We start from the raw sequence: 16,609 nt of genomic DNA on the forward strand, positions 1-16,609 counted from the left end.
CAAGAAGAGGTGGCAAGAATACACAGAAGAACTGTACAAAAAAGATCTTCACGACCCAGATAATCACAACGGTGTGATCGCTCACCTAGAGCCAGACATCCTGGAATGTGAAGTCAAGTGGGCCTTAGAAAGCATCACTACAAACAAAGCTAGTGGAGGTGATGGAATTCCAGCTGAGCTATTTCAAATCCTGAAAGATGATGCTGTGAAAGTGCTGCACTCAATATGCCAGGAAATTTGGAAAACTCAGCAGTGGCCACAGGACTGGAAAAGATCAGTTTTCATTCCAATCCCAAAGAAAGGCAATGCCAATGAATGCTCAAACTACCACACAATTGCACTCATCTCACATGCTAGTAAAGTAATGCTCAAAAGTCTCCAAGCCAGGCTTCAGCAATACGTGAACCGTGAACTTCCACATGTTCAAGCTGTTTTTAGAAAAGGCAGAGAAACCAGAGACCAAATTGCCAACATCCGCTGGATTATCAAAAAAGCAAGAGAGTTCCAGAAAAATATCTATTTCTGCTTTATTGACTATGCCAAAGCCTTTGACTGTGTGGATCACAAGAAACTGTGGAAAATTCTGAAAGAGATGGGAATACCAGACCACCTGATCTGCCTCTTGAGAAGTTTGTATGCAGGTCAGGAAGCAACAGTTAGAACTGGCCATGGAACAACAGACTGGTTCCAAATAGGAAAAGGAGTTCGTCAAGGCTATATATTGTCACCCTGCTTATTTAACTTATATGCAGAGTACATCATGAGAAACGCTGGACTGGAAGAAACACAAGCTGGAATCAAGATTGCAGGGAGAAATATCAATAAGCTCAGATATGCAGATGACACCACCCTTATGGCAGAAAGTGAAAAGAAACAAAAAAACCCTCTTGATGAATGTGAAAGAGGAGAGCGAAAAAGTTGGCTTAAAACTCAACATTCAGAAAACGAAGATTATGGCATCTGGTCCCATCACTTCATGGCAAATAGATGGGGAAACACTGGAAACAGTGTCAGATTTTATTTTTCTGGGCTCCAAAATCACTGCAGATGGTGACTGCAGCCATGAAATTAAAAGACGCTTACTCCTTGGAAGGAAAGTTATGACCAACCTAGATAGCATATTCAAAAGCAGAGACATTACTTTGCCAACAAAGGTTCATCTAGTCAAGGCTATGGTTTTTCCTGTGGTCATGTACGGATGTGAGAGTTGGACTGCGAAGAAAGCTGAGTGCTGAAGAATTGATGCTTTTGAACTGTGGTGTTGGAGAAGACTCTTGTGAGTCTCTTGGACTGCAAGGCGATCCAACCAGTCCATTCTGAAGATTAGCCCTGGGATTTCTTTGGAAGGAATGATGCTAAAGCTGAAACTCCAGTACTTTGGCCACCTCATGCGAAGAGTTGACTCATTGGAAAAGACTCTGATGCTGGGAGGGATTGGGGCAGGAGGAGAAGGGGATGACAGAGGATGAGATGGCTGGATGGCATCACTGACTCAATGGACGTGAGTCTGGGTGAACTCCGGGAGTTGGTGATGGACAGGGAGGCCTGGCGTGCTGCGATTCATGGGGTCGCATAGAGTCGGACAAGACTGAGCAACTGAACTGAACTGAACTGAATAGCTTATTTACCCCCTGGAGGAGGAAATGGTGACCGAATCCAGTAGTCTTGCCTGGAAAATCCCATGAAAAAAGGAGCCTGGAGGGTTACAGTTCATGGGGTTACAAAGAGTCGGACATGACTGAGCACACATAGTTGATTTACAATGTTGTGTTAGTTTCAGGGGTATAGCAAAGTGATTCAGTTATACATATAATATATGCATTCTTTTTCAGATTCTCTTCCCATATAGGTTACTACAGAATACTGAGTAGAGATCTGTGTTCTATACAGCAGGTCTTTTGTTGATTATCTATTAATATATACAGTAGTGTGTATATGTAAATTCCAAACTCCTAAGGTACCCCTTCCCCACCTTTGCCCTTTGTGTACCATATGTTTGTATTCAAAGTCTGTGAGTCTGTTTCTGATTTGTAGATATGTTCACTTGTATCATTTTAAAAGATGCTACATATAAGTGATATCATATGATATTTGTCTAAATTACTTCATTTAGTACAATAATCTTTAGGTTCATCCATGTTGCTGCAAATGACATTACTGCATTCTTTTCAATGGCTGAGTAGTAATCCATTGTATACAGGGACTGCATCTTCTTTATTTATCCCTCTGTCAATGGACATTTAGGTTGCTTCCATGTATTAACTAATTTTTATTAACTTCTATTTTTGAATTTGCTTTAAAAATGTTGGTGGGTACCTGACTTTTGATGCAGTTCTGTAACTCTTTGCACAAATTCAAATCTCCACTAAGTATCTGTTTCATTGAAGTTAGTTAACACAAGACAAATGTCAAGAATCTGGAGGACATCAGTACTCTACAGCTTGTGAAATTTATCCTTATTGGCAGAGCTTTAACTCCACTGACATTCTGGCATGCCATTCAAGCATATGAGCAGAAGGAAAGGAAGGAGCAGAAGCCAAAGTGCTATAATCTGGAGACAGAGGTCTGGTTAAGAATACATCCCCAGTGAGAAAGTGGAAGCCAAACAACATATGAAAGACAGAATGGTTATAGAATAAACAAACATCAATATTTTTTAGCTTATAAGGTCCATGTAAAAGAGTAGAAATTGTACATTTGGAATACTACCAAATACCATGAGGGGGCCATGAGTACAGGTAAAGCAAGACATTTTCGATTCTAAATGGATATTCCAAATATTGAATGACTGCTAAGGCACAGGCACAAAGAGTTGAAACTGCCTGTAAACAAAGTTAAGTTCTTATTATTAATGTTCACTGGCAGAAAGTGAAGAAGAAGTAAACAGCCTCTTGATGAAAGTGAAAGAGGAGAGTGAAAAAGTTGGCTTAAAGCTCAACATTCAGAAAACTAAGATCATGGCATCCGGTCCCATCACTTCATGGCAAAAAAATGGGGAAACAGTGTAAACAGTGGCTGACTTTATTTTTCTGGGCTCCAAAATCACTGCAGATGGTGACTGCAGCCATGAAATTAAAAGACGCTTACTCCTTGGAAGGAAAGTTATGACCAACCTATACTGCATATTAAAAAGCAGAGACATTACTTTGCCAACAAAGGTCCATCTAGTCAAGGCTATGGTTTTTCCTGTGGTCATGTATGGATGTGAGAGTTGGACTACAAAGAAAGCTGAGCGCTGAAGAATTGATGCTTTTGAACTGCGGTGTTGGAGAACACTCTTGAGTGTCCCTTGGACAGCAATGAGATCCAACCAGTCCATCCTAAAGGAGATCAGTCCTGGGTGTTCATTGGAAGGACTGATGTTGAAGCTGAAACTCCAATACTTTGGCCACCTGATGTGAAGAGCTGACTCATTTGAAAAGACCCTGATGCTGGGAGGGATTGGGGGCAGGAGGAGAAGGGGATGACAGAGGATGAGATGGCTGGATGGCATCACCAATTCGATGGACATGGGTTTGGGTGGACTCCGGGAGTTGGTGATGGACAGGGAGGCCTGGCATGCTGCAGTTTACAGGGTTGCAAAGAGTCGGATACACTGAGCGACTGAACTGAACTGAACTGGTCAAATGCCAGTCCACCTAAAGGGGAAAGACATCAGAAGAAAACTCACTAAGGGTAAGAAAAAGGCAAGCCAGACAGAAAATCACTGCCAAGGCCAAAGGGACATGTTAATTTCTGGTCAAATGTATGTAAACATGATAAGGAAAAAAGAAAAAAAATGACCAACCAGTGACCTAGAGATCACAAGAATATAAACTTGTCACGTTTGGAGAATTTTGTATCTCCCGAGTAATGCAAAAGCTTAACACAGTGCCCATGGATGATGCTACTAGGAATTCAAAAATTAGGATGATGGGATGGAAAACATTAAAAGAAATAAAATGAAAGAAAGGTAGATGAGGACCCCACAATGTAATAATCACAGCACACAGCAAATAAACTTTTATTACTCTCTCAGTATTTAAGCAGATAAACTAGGCTGCAGTGCTCTTCACAGGATTATCAAGCAAAGAGAAAGAACTTCATTGGATTTGCCTTGGTGGATTTAAAGATAAAGGGAATTCCCTTCGTACTGTGATCCCCCATCATCCTCTGAGAATCCATAGTAAAACAGAGATCCAGGCTGGACCAAATTTATTCCTGTCAGCACTCTGAATAAAGGTACTTATCAGTTCTTTACTGAAGAGATATGAGAGACTGTTAAAGATATACTCTCTAAACTTCAGAGTTTCTCAGACAAGTGTTATGGCAAGGTTGTTATGTGTTAGAAGTTCTCAGACAGATATTCAGGCATGGGTTTGGGACTGAGCTCTAACTTTAATAGCTCACCAAAGAAATCACTGGTACTACCATATATCAAAATAGATTACAAGGTTAAAATAATTGGTAAAAGATCAGTTAACAGTCTAAGTGCATAGCAAGAAGTAGATTTGAACATAAGGACGAAGGGAAAAAGATGTTCAAAATGAGCACTAATGATCTGAATGTGCATGTGATTGATTGGTACATCTAGATATAAACTGGAAAACAACCAGTGAACTCTGAGTCATCTAGAAAAATCTTTAGGTCATTGGTCTGTGTACCTGGTTAACCACAAAAACAGTAATTTAAGAGGCATCTATTGCTTAGGTCTGGGGCTTCCCAGGTGGCTCAGTGCTAAACTCACCAGGCAATGCAGGAGATGCAGATATGGGTTAGATCCCTGGGTGGGGAAGATCCCCTGGAGAAGGAAATGGCAGCCTGCTCCAATATTCTTGCCTGGAAAATTCCATGGACAGAGGAGCCTGGTGGGATACAGTCCATATGTCACAAAGAGTTGGACACGACTGAGTGCCTGAGCACACAAAGGCACACACATTGCCTTAGGGCTACTAACTAGTTTCCTCCTTCTGTGCTTATACATATTCTCCTGAAAACTTGCAAGGAAGCTTAAACAAACATTCTGAATGAGCGATATTCACTTAAAGAAAAAGGAAAGAGAATAAGCAAAGGGGTTTCCCCTGTCAAAGGAGAAGGAAGGTGGAAAATAAAAACAGAGCAGACAAAAAGATGAATAAATACTGGGCACCAAACAAACATACTGTGGTTGGGGAAAATATTTAACAATATAAGAAAAGAGAAATAGCTCTATAATGCCCCTGTATTTAGGCATATTATAGCTATTAAATATAAAGAATGAATGAGTGTGTGATGACAAGAGCTTCAGGAAGGGGAGTGTTGAACAATGAAATGCATCAGGGACACCATTGCTTTTATGGGGTGTTTTGAAATTTTGGGACCTCTTGAGGTTTATTCTAAGGTAATCTTTTAATTTTTTAAAGATATCATACTGCCCTATCTACCCAAGGCAGCCAGACACAGATCCTGAGGTTTGTGTCTCTTGCATGCAGATAAGAGCACAATGATCTCATTAAGAGGATGAGCTTAGGAATCAGATATTTGGAATGACTGTCATGGCTATTTACTGGATAGGGTGGTTTTCAAGAATTTATTGAGAGTCAGACAGTTGGCTGAAACCTGAAAGTCTTCCGTAAGTAGACATCATCATACTCATTTGCAAAACTTCTTTTAAAAAAAAAAAAAACAAAAAAACGAAGATATCTACTTTAACTTCAAAGCACAGAAATATTCTACCTGGTAGAATAGCTCTCCTCAGATGGCCAGCACTGGCCTTGGGGGACACAAGGGTGGTATGACCTGGACTGGGGCTGTGTCATTTGTATAATTTCTTTACAGGAGTTTAATACTTCTAATTCTTTACTGAACATAATTTGTGATTTTTCATTTAAAACATGGTCACTGAACAGAATCAAAACAAATTGCACTCCATATTCTCAATTTAACCATGTTTTAACAAGAGATGTGCAGAGCCTTACCCAATGTCACATGGATCGTGCAGAGTTGCCCCTGTGATCCTGTTGTTTTTATTCTCACTCTAGCTGCTTGTCTGCAGCAGGGCCTTCTCCTTGTTCAGCACTTCTGTGGTCACGCTGCCCTTCTGGAGCTCAACTGATGTCACAGATTCCTGAAGATTCCCCAGGTCAAGCTAAGCTGTCCAAAAGGAGACAGGGAAGCGAACTAATTAAATGGAAAAGGTGTAAAGAAGCTTCCCTACCAAAACTTTTAGCAGGCATGCTCTTCTGAAGCACAAGAATGATATAAAATCTCAACTGTGATGTAGAGGCCTTGTTTATTTTCCTTCTTGTTCTTGGTATTTGAAATGTTCTCTGTGACACAGTTATGTTATTAGGTTGATACTAAAATCATCTTCTTCATGAAAAGTATGCTTTGGGGGCAGGAAAGAAGGAAAGTAACAATTGCATTATTCCTTTTTATAGGCCAAATCTGTGTAGCTCTCTCTCTGTTTTTTTTTTTTTTTTGGCTTTGTTTGAGTTCTCACATCAGTCCTCATGTGGGGCTTTGTCTTCCGGACACGTACAATTTTTTTAGTGAAACTAAAACCACATTCTACAAGCTGTCTTGTAGTCTGCTAATATAAAATAGGTTTCACAGCTTTGTTTGCTCACTTCAAAAAAATAGTTGCCTGGAGAAAATCTGGAAAATCCTAGAAGCGCCATCTTGTGAGCAGTACCAGAGTTGCATCCTGTTACTACTAGATCCTTAGAGCAAAAGGGTGGGAACTTACATCCTGGCAAGCCAGCAGTTTTCTCAGGCTTCTAGGATATACCATACTAAAATTTAGAGTTTCGTTATGCATCACAAAAAATGGAATGCTAATGCCTTTAGTTGCAATGGTCTGACAAAAATATGCATGCTTACTGAAAAGTGAAAAGATATGATTTGTAAAAGAAAGTATAATTCTGTAAGAATAATCAATATTATTGTTTTCCGAATTACCTTTCAATATCTTTTATATATATATGTACATACACACACACATATATATATATAAACGTGTGTGTGAATACATATTACTTTAAAACCAGCTTTTTACTGTGCTCAAGCACAGTTTGAAAAATTTTCCTTATAAATATTTCCAATGTGATTTTGTTTGAATCACTTCAAATGTAATTTCCCCCTAATTTATAACATTTTACCTGAAACTCTTTCTCTGATATTGTTAAAAAAATTTTTAATAGAGAGAGTAAGAACTGTACTGTCTCTCAAACTATACAAATAATCCCATTTAGTGAAAGTACCCTTCTATTTTTCCTGATGTTACACATATTGTATTAACACAGTCCTCTATCTTTAAATGACATAATGTGGTGTTTGCCATTCTGCAATTTTCATTTTCACCTAATACTACTTTTCAGACATCTTTTCAAATCACTACATGCTCATATTTCTGTTTGTCAGCTATATAACATTCAATTGTAATTGTATGGATGTACCATGTCACACATTTTTAAAATGGCTAGTAGAAACAATCCAAATCCTCTTCCTGATTCACTATTAAACTTTAAAGATACAGAAAAATGGTTATTGCTGACCATGATCATACCTGTTGTCTGAAAGAATGAGTTGCAAGGAGGACACAGACAGGGCTGTAGTCAACACAGCAACCAGGCTACGCACTTGATCAGGTCCAGGAAAATTTCAACTATCGGCAAAAGATGGGGGGATTAGTTATGGCTGCATGTCTGTGTGTTTATGAAAGATTATGTGTCTAAAACCAAACGGTACAAATTTGTTTCAGTATCATTTTGCTCTACTTTTTTTTTTATCATTTATCAATGATAAAAATGATCATGGAATAAAGCAATTCTAAAAATGCTGAAACTGGTTAAAAATATATTTTGAAATCCCCAGTAATCTGAATACTCGGAGATGCTGACTATTAACATGTAAATCTAGTTACCAATAACACGTTTTTTTAAAACAAAGTGTTGATCACTCAACAGCATATCTGAATCCCTTCCATGTTCCTTGTACATTTATATTTTACATGTCAAGCACTTTTTATGGTTACATTTTTCTTATCAGTTATTTTTTGAAGAATAATAAACACTTCAATAAAACCTGTACCAAAGATAGAAACATGGAATGCCATGTAAAAAATTAACATGAACAGCATGCCTCACTGAAGTCTTAATTTAGATGCGGTAATCTGATCACCCATTCCCACACTGTGGACTTCAAAAAATATCGGAGAAACTGAATTTTCAGGGGATTGATTCTGTCACAGTAACGGGAATTTCCCCCAAAATATATTATATTCCCACCTCTCCCAGGCAACAGCCTCTATTTTCTTCCACCGTAACACTAAAGCCCAAAGAAATCCCAGAAAAAAAACTAGCTTTAAGACAGCCATTACCTTGAAGCTTCTTGTCAGCTGCAGCCTCGTGAAATGCAGCCCCTCCCCCAAGAGTGGCCAGGCACAGCTCAAATCCAAGCTTCTCAGAGGATGCTCCGCCCCGTCCCTGTGATGGGGAAAGGAGGGGGCCTTTCCTCAATTAGAGGGAGGAGAATTGCCAAGTTAACTGAAATTCACTTAAAGGAGAAAAACGTTCATTTCTAAAGGACTTGAAAGAGAAATGGCAACTTGTGTCTCTTTCATTTCCATTCAAACCACAAGGGTAGGTGACTTCCTAAAGGGAAACAGCAAATCCCTTTATCATATAGTAAAGACCCAGCTGAAAATATCTCTTACATATTTTCTTGCCCTTTCTGTTAACATTTTTACAAAAGATTTTAAGACTCAACTGGTCATGGTCCACTAAAAAGACCTGCTAAGTCCTTGCTTGTGATTATAGTGAATGAATACACTGTTTTGTGGAGAATTAAAACTGTACAGTGTTAATTCTTCTGGCCCTGGGACATGATACGTTTCTCTGTTACTCAGTTTCTCTCATTCATCCTTCAGAAAGTTTCAGCTTTTTTCAAGTCAAGTCACTTTTTAAACATAAACATCTACCAAAATCCTTAATGAAGAGAGATATGAGAAATATATCTCTGAATATACTAAAACTGAAGAAAAAAACCCAACTATTTATGGTTTAAAAACACTATAAAGCAAGTTGAAAACACAAGAATAAATTTGACAAACTGGTTCTGATTCAAAAAATAGCCCTAAAGTAGCTCTTATATATTAATAAGGAAAAGAGTGAAGTTAAAAAAATGAGCAAGAGACATAAACAGACAATTCACAACGTTCTGAGGGAAAAATTCTTACCCACTCCCAATATTAACTTCCCTGTGAGCAAGCTCATACAGTGCAACTACAGTGACCTCTGTCCTTCCCATATAGTTGCAAACCTCCAGGCTGTTTGGTAAAATTGTTTAAATTTGCTGTTTTAAAGTCCACTTGACTCAATAATCAATACCCTGCAGCTTACTTTCACCTTGTACAAAAGCTGATGTTTAGGCTTCCATCTGCAACTTCATTTGTTTTGTATCAGTTTGTTCAATTTATTCAGCAGAGAAAAGGGATATGCTGTTCAATGGGGCTCCTCAAAATTCAAATATCCAAAATAAAAATTAAAACTAAACAATCCATAAAGATATTCACCTTCCTTAATAAAGAAATGCAAATGTAAACAGCAATGAAATTTCAATTTTACTTATAATGAAGTGGGGAAAAAATGATTCAATGGAGAGTTGAAAAGAGTAAGAAAATGAGTACTCTTGCTCATGTGCAAGGTCACAAAGCTGGGAAGAGGGCAAAACAAAATTAAAGCAAAAGCCTTAGAGACTTTCCTAGTGGTCAGTGATTAAGATGTCACCTTTCAATTCAGGGGATACAGGTTTGAAGGCTTCCCTAGTGGCTCAGACGGTAAAGAATCCACAGTGCAGGAGACCTGGGTCTATCCCTGGGTTGGGAAGATCCCCTGGAGAAGGAAATGGCAACCCACTCCAGTATTCTTGCCTGGGAAATCCCATGGACAGAGGAATCTGGCAGGCTACAGTCCATGAAGTCACAAAGAGTCGGACACGACTGAGTGACTAAGCACAGGCACAGGTTTGAGCCCTGGTTGGGTAGCTAAGATACCGCATCTCTCGTGGCCAAAAAGCAAAAACATAAAACAGGAGTACCATCACAAATTCAATAGAGACTTTTAAAAAGATGGTTAAGATGGTAAATTTAAAAAACAAAATAAAACACCCAAAACCCAGTTTTACCCGAGTTCCAAACAGAAAGATATGTTCTCTTGATCAGTACTCGTGGCTTTCTGCACTTGGAATCCTGTCTCTTGAGGATTCTGGAGTAGAACAAAGGATTATGTCATTCACTTTCTGATTGTAGGGGAATTAATGACTGCAACCCCCAGTGAGTGTTAATTAATCTATGTCCTTGGTGAACATGCTGGTGAACCACAACAATTTTCAATAATTGCCACACTTATCTATGAACCCCCATCTTTCACATACATCCACATTTTCACACAAATTAAAAAATATATTTCTGCACTATGCTCTTACACTGACCATATCTGCATTATAGTTTCACTCAACCATAGACTAGTTACGACATATTTCTTCTGTGTCACAGGGACCTAGCAGTATGACAATTGATAATCGTTGGTTATGGAGAGAAATGTTCATTTCATCCAATCCTCATTTAAATTGGCAACTCCTTGTTCTTGTGCTTTTGTTGTTTGCAATTCAATATCCTCTTTATTGAGCATTTTTGTTCACAAAATATTCAAGAAATTAAGAGTTAAGTTTAATTTTTATTGCCTTTAACCTAGGGGTGTCATTTCCCAGGAAGGGACAAAACCTACATACTGCCAAATGGATCATTCTCTGAGGGTTAGTTCTCTTAAGATAATGTTTTGCTAATTCACAAACTATTTATATATATATATATATATATATATATATATATATATAAAAAGTGTAGGTAAAGTTGGTGAAGCCCTCACAACACCATCCATCATCACAATGAACAAGTAAACACGACCCCTGTCTCTTGGCACCTCTGACTAATTCAGGTTAGACAAACAGAGCTGCAGTATGACACAGCTCTTCCTGTGATTAACAGAGAGGAAGAAAACTGTGCATCAGGGGATCTAAAGAGAGAAGCCATCATTCTTTCACAGACATATAATAGGAGGGTCAGACTAGATCAAAATTATTCCATTAAGCAATCTAAGTAAAGGACATCAAGGGTTCTTTAGGGAGGAGATATGGATTTCTCTCAGCAGAACCCAATGTTTACCCTTTAAGTTTGTCACAGAGGCATTATGACAAGGAAGCAGGCAGACAGTTGTGGGTTTGAGATAGTAATAGCCAAGTGGAGAGAACATTTTCAAATGTTGATAACTATGCTAACTTGTCATGTCTCCATACTAGATCCCAGTTAAGAAACATGCATAACTCAAAAGCATCTCTGACAATAACCTAGGTTTTCTAAATATGAAACCACATTTAAAGGTACAATAATTAAAAAAAAAAAAAGAATTCAGTAGCTAAGTGTGTAGTGAGAGCTAGATCAGACAGGAAGGATATGGAAACGGGTAAAAGAAATCCTAATTTAACCACAGAGAAACTGAATTTGCAAACATACTGTTAGTGTACCAGGATATAGACAGGAACTCAATCAATAGATATGCAGTGTCCTGGAAAATTCCTCAGGACACTGATCCAGTTCTAGCTGCCTAGTTTTGTAGAAAAGCAGTTTTTGAAGGGCCCTTAACTCTACTGCAGTAGGGCTAGTAAATGGATCTCACTGCTGTAGCCTCTTCTTATCCTCTGAAACCCACAAAGTAGCCGGAATAAAGTGTTTTCAATGGGCGCCAACTGGATTAGATTAAAATATGGCAAAAAAAAAAAAAAAGGATCAGATAAGAAGTTTACCCTGCTAAGCAGAAAGAACATGGACAATGATGATGGAGACAAGATACAAATCAGAAGAATAATATCAGAGAGAGATTAGAGACTTGGACATCTTTTGGAGGGGAGGGGAAGAAAAACAAGAAAATTATGATAACACAAACCCAATATCACATCTTTATTATTTCTGTTGTACTGTGAGAAAAGAATGCACGTGGGAAGGGCTTTGGAAGAGGCAGGTCATTATTTATGTTCCTGGATAATTTGGGCCTTTTAAATCCCACAGGGTTATCACAACGGAATTCTGGGCTTTAATGTTTCCAAAGCTGCTAGTGCTGCCTTGCCTGTCCAAAGCAATCAAAGATCTCATGGACACAGACAATGAGGTTCGGCATCAACAGCCTTATTCAAGAGAGTGTACAGAAGTCTATTTGAGGAAGGCTGTGAGACTTTAAGCAGGTCTTAAGAAATACTTGTAACTACGCTATCTAGTGCTTCCCTGGTGGCTCAGTGGTAAAGAATCTGTCTGCCAGTGCAGGAGACTTGGGTTCAATCCCTGGGTCAGGAAAAGCCCTTGGAGAAAAAAATAGCAACCCACTCCAGTGTTCTTACCTGGAAAATCCCATGGACAGAGGAGCCTGGTGGGCTACAGTCTACAGGGTCACAAAGAGTCAGACACAACTTAGTAACTAAACAACAACATGCTGTCTAGTATGTGGTGACAACAACTGAGCAAAGCTGTCAAGGATTGTAGAGTCAGGTCCCTGGCTGAAACCTCTGGTAGACACCTGAATAGCCTCTTCAATTATTTCTTCATAGTGGTTAAACACATGAGATATTCTCCCCAAAACTAGAAGCAATGGCTTTTAATTACAAAACATTAGGGCTGCAGAACAGGGGCAAAAGAATTGTATCTCGAATTATCAACCTAATTTTAGTATGAAATGTGTCTTTTAATTTAAAATGTTATGGCTACAGAGCAGGAAACAAAATAAACTATACCTCTTATACCCCAAGTTCTCAACATGTTTTTTATGTGAAATATTTCATGAGATGGGAAGAACCTTACCCAATATCACATGGATAGTGCAGGGTATGCCCCTGTGATCCGGTTGTTTTTATTCTCACTCCACCTGCTTGTTCAGCAGAGCCTTCTCCCTGTTTGGCCGTTTTGTGGTCGTGCTGCCCTTCTGAGGCTCAACTGGTGTCATACACAGATTCCGCAGGCCATGTGCATCTCAGACATTAACCTAAGCTGTCCAAAAAGACAGGGAAGCAAACCAATTAAATGGAAAAGCTGTAAAGAAGTTTCCCTACCAAAACTTTAGCAGGCATGCTCTTCTGAAACACAGGAATGAGATAAAAATCTCGACTGTGATGTAGAGGCCTTGTTTATTTTCCTTCTTGTTCTTGGTATTTGAGATGTTCTCTGTGACACAGTTATGTTATTAAGTTGATACTAAAATCATCTCCCTCATGAAAAGTATGCTTTGGGGACAAGAAAAAAGGGAAATAACAATTGCCTTGTGAATCTCTATAGGCCCAATCTGTGTAACTACCTTTTTTTTTTTTTTTTTAATGCTTTCTGTTTGAATTCTCGTATCAGTCTTGGTGTGTTTTTATTTTATACATGTACAATTTTTCAACGAACTGCAATCACATTCTACATATTGTCTCATAACAGAAAATACATCTCATTGCTTTGTCTGTCCACTTCATAAATATGGTTGCCTGAAAGAAAATTTAGGACACCTGGCAAGTGCCATCTTGTGACTAGAACCAGAACTACTGCAGATACTCAGGTCTTTGGTCAGGAAGGGTAGAAACTATACCGACCAGACTGTAGCCTTCTCAGGCTTCTAAATGGGTTTTTTTTGTTTTGTTTTGTTTTGTTTTTTTTGCTTCTAGACTTGTTCATTCTCAACTTCAGAGTTGTGTAGGTGTCATATAAAAGTGGGATTATATTTCCTCATTTTAATGTTTGTTGTTATATCCTTCATGCATATTGCGTATCTTCCTTCATCTTTTGATTTTTCAAGAAAGAAAGCAAATTCTCACAATAATGGTCAAAATATAATGGCTTGCTCTATATATTTTCCTTAAACATATTAATAAATGTGCATGTTTTTGGAAACCAGACCTTTATCCTTCCTAAGAACATATTTTAACATCTTCTCACATCAATAAATATTTTCTACATCATCTTTTGAGCTTCCCTTATAGGTCAGTTGGGAAAGAATATGTCTGCAATGCAGGAGACCTGGGTTCGATTCCTGGATCAGGAAGATCCCCTGGAGAAGGAAATGGCTACCTACTCCAGTATTCTTGCCTGGAGAATCTCATGGACAGAGGAGCCTGATGGCCTACAGTCCATGGGGTCGCAAGAGTCGGACATGACTTAGTGACTAAACCACCACCACCACCACATCATCTTTTTGTTAATAACTTTTACAAGATAATCCTACATTTCTCAAATTTTATCTCATTTTCTCATAATGAATCTGATTCAAGCTTACTATTTTCAGAATAAGATTTTTTAAATGGAGAAATGTAATATATAAAAAGTTGAAATGTTCTGTTTCCAATTATACTTATATATCTCCAATTAATAAAGTACACGCATATTTCCAAAATTTTCTTGCATAAAATGTACCTATATTATTACAGGCCATTCTGCAACATGCTTATTTTTAGAATATACCTTCTATATATTTTCTTATTTTTTGCACTTAGGTCACTACATTAGCTTATTCTTTTTACAGCTGCATAGTATTCAAAATTATGGTGAACTATCCTACATGACTATTCCATAATATGCTTTGAACATTTTTTGAATTCTTTCTCAAAAGTACATAAAAATACAAATAAATATCTTCTGCTTGAACCAAAGTCTGGACATAGTCTAAATATTTGAACTGCAAGCAAAGCACAAGCAACCAGATAACCAGCTTTCTCAGATCCACAGAAAAATCCACCTTTAGTTAAAGACAATGGAGTGTGTTTGAATATTTACATGTCTGTAACAAAATGGATTTTTCTCTTTCAGCTCCATCCCGTGCTTCCAAAAACAAAACAAAACAAAACAAAACAAAACTAAAGGTACATAAAAGTCTAAAGAAGAAAATACACATCATTCTTACTCCAACCCCTGAATTGGTTTACTCCTTATATTTGAGCAAAATCCCCTTGATTTTTCCCTCATCATATGTGTTTGTCTGTGTACATATGTATTTCAAATAATGTTTTCATATATATATATATATATATACACACATACACATATATGTCCTTTTCTCATTCTAAATACTAGAATACACTACTTTAAATTATATTTCTCCAGTAACAAATTGGAACACCTTTCCATGTTTCCATATTTACTCATTTTTTTGGCAGGTAGCTTTTCCCCCCATGTTTTTAAATTCTCATCTCAATTTTTTTATGCTGACATAGCTACTCATGCTAAGTGAAATCTGGGCAGAGTAGTGGAAATTTTCCTCTTTTTTCCTTAGACATCATTACTAGATATATTGTTGTGTTTTATATCAGTATAAGCCTATTATTCTTCAGCTCATGAGCTTACAGATATTTTTCATATTACAGTATAAATTGGAATATATCATTCTTTTGATAGCTAGGTAGAGACACAGACAATGATCATCTTTTACACATCCATAAAAAAAGTTATCCTTTTAAGACACTGAGTATTCCCTGACAATAAACTAAACTTCTGTCTTCAGTATTTAAATTCGCAGTTATACACTATTTCAGATTATTACTATACAAACTCCACCAAAACAGCAAAATTTGTTGGAAATACAATCAACAACCAAAGTAATATAAAAACCCAGCACTCCCAACTAATAACTTCATTTCTCATTTGGCATTATCACAACATAATCTCTTTTTTTTAAATAAGGAAGATTAATTTTTCAAGTTTTGTTTCATGATTTATCTCTGTTACTACCGCTTTTTGACTGAAACATAAAATGCCCTACTCGAATGTCAGCTTTTGCAACCTCCCGAAGTATTTTTTCCGCAGGTGTAATCTGATCACCTCCCCCACTCTTAAAGTGTGGAGTTTTAAAATATCTCGAAGGAATACAAAATTCAGTCAGAATTCCCTCAAAGAAACTACGACTCTCACAAAACAATGCTCCTTTTCCACGACTCCAAAGCAGCAGTCCCTTCTTTTCTCACCTTTACTGCCAAGTCTCCAGAAATCTCCGAAAATAACTATCTTTTCACGACAGCCATTACCTCCAAGCTTCTCTTTCTCTCTTCTGCGAGGCCTCCGAAGTCTGTATGTAATGCAGCTCCTCCCCCAAGACTGGCCAGGGCTGGCTCACTCTTCTAAGCTTCTAGAGGATGCTCCGCCCCTTGCCTGTGATGGGGAAAGCAGGAGGTCCTTCCCTCATTTAGAGGGAGGAGAATCTCCAAGTTGAACCGAAATACAATTAAAGGAAAGAAGTGTTCATTTTAAAGAACTTTAAAGTGTATTGGAAACATATGCCTGTTCAGTTTTCTTTCAAAACCCTAGGGTCTGTGTTTTCCTGAAAAAAGGAGAAAGAAAAAGAAATAGCAAATCTCTTTTTCATATAATAAAGATACAGTTAAATATTCCTTATATATTTTTTTCAGGCTTTCTCTTGTACTTTATCTCTGGTAAATTTAAGACCTGATAGTCAAGCTTCACTAAAATCATGCTAAGTGTCTTGACTGGGATTGTAGTGGATTAATAACTTTATTTTAGATAGAATTAATTTTTTACAATTTTGAACCTGAACCTGGACCACATTATAGTATGTCTCTTCTT

General features: G+C 37.8%; 1 protein-coding gene across 12 annotated transcripts in view; it reads right to left on the reverse strand.

The window, feature by feature from the left end:
• Window positions 1-16,114, reverse strand: part of PWWP3B (PWWP domain containing 3B) — a 64,768-nt gene extending 48,654 nt beyond the window's left edge. For 5 of the 12 annotated variants that reach the window (XR_011463211.1, XR_011463210.1, XM_070365885.1 and 2 more), the window contains exons 1-6: window positions 15,994-16,114; window positions 12,866-13,051; window positions 10,144-10,223; window positions 8,339-8,444; window positions 7,526-7,624; window positions 5,937-6,111 (exon numbers count right to left, since the gene is read on the reverse strand). The gene's annotated coding sequence lies outside the window, so the exon portion shown is untranslated. Of the gene's footprint in view, window positions 1-4,726; window positions 4,845-5,936; window positions 6,112-7,525; window positions 7,625-8,338; window positions 8,473-10,143; window positions 10,224-12,865; window positions 13,052-15,993 lie in introns of all 12 variants that reach the window. The other 7 variants (XM_070365884.1, XM_070365877.1, XM_070365882.1 and 4 more) reach the window with 6 other exon arrangements.
• Between the last annotated feature and the right edge of the window lie 495 nt (window positions 16,115-16,609).

This window comes from Bos mutus, chromosome X, assembly GCF_027580195.1.
Source record: "Bos mutus isolate GX-2022 chromosome X, NWIPB_WYAK_1.1, whole genome shotgun sequence".
Classification (NCBI taxonomy): Eukaryota; Metazoa; Chordata; class Mammalia; order Artiodactyla; family Bovidae; genus Bos; species Bos mutus.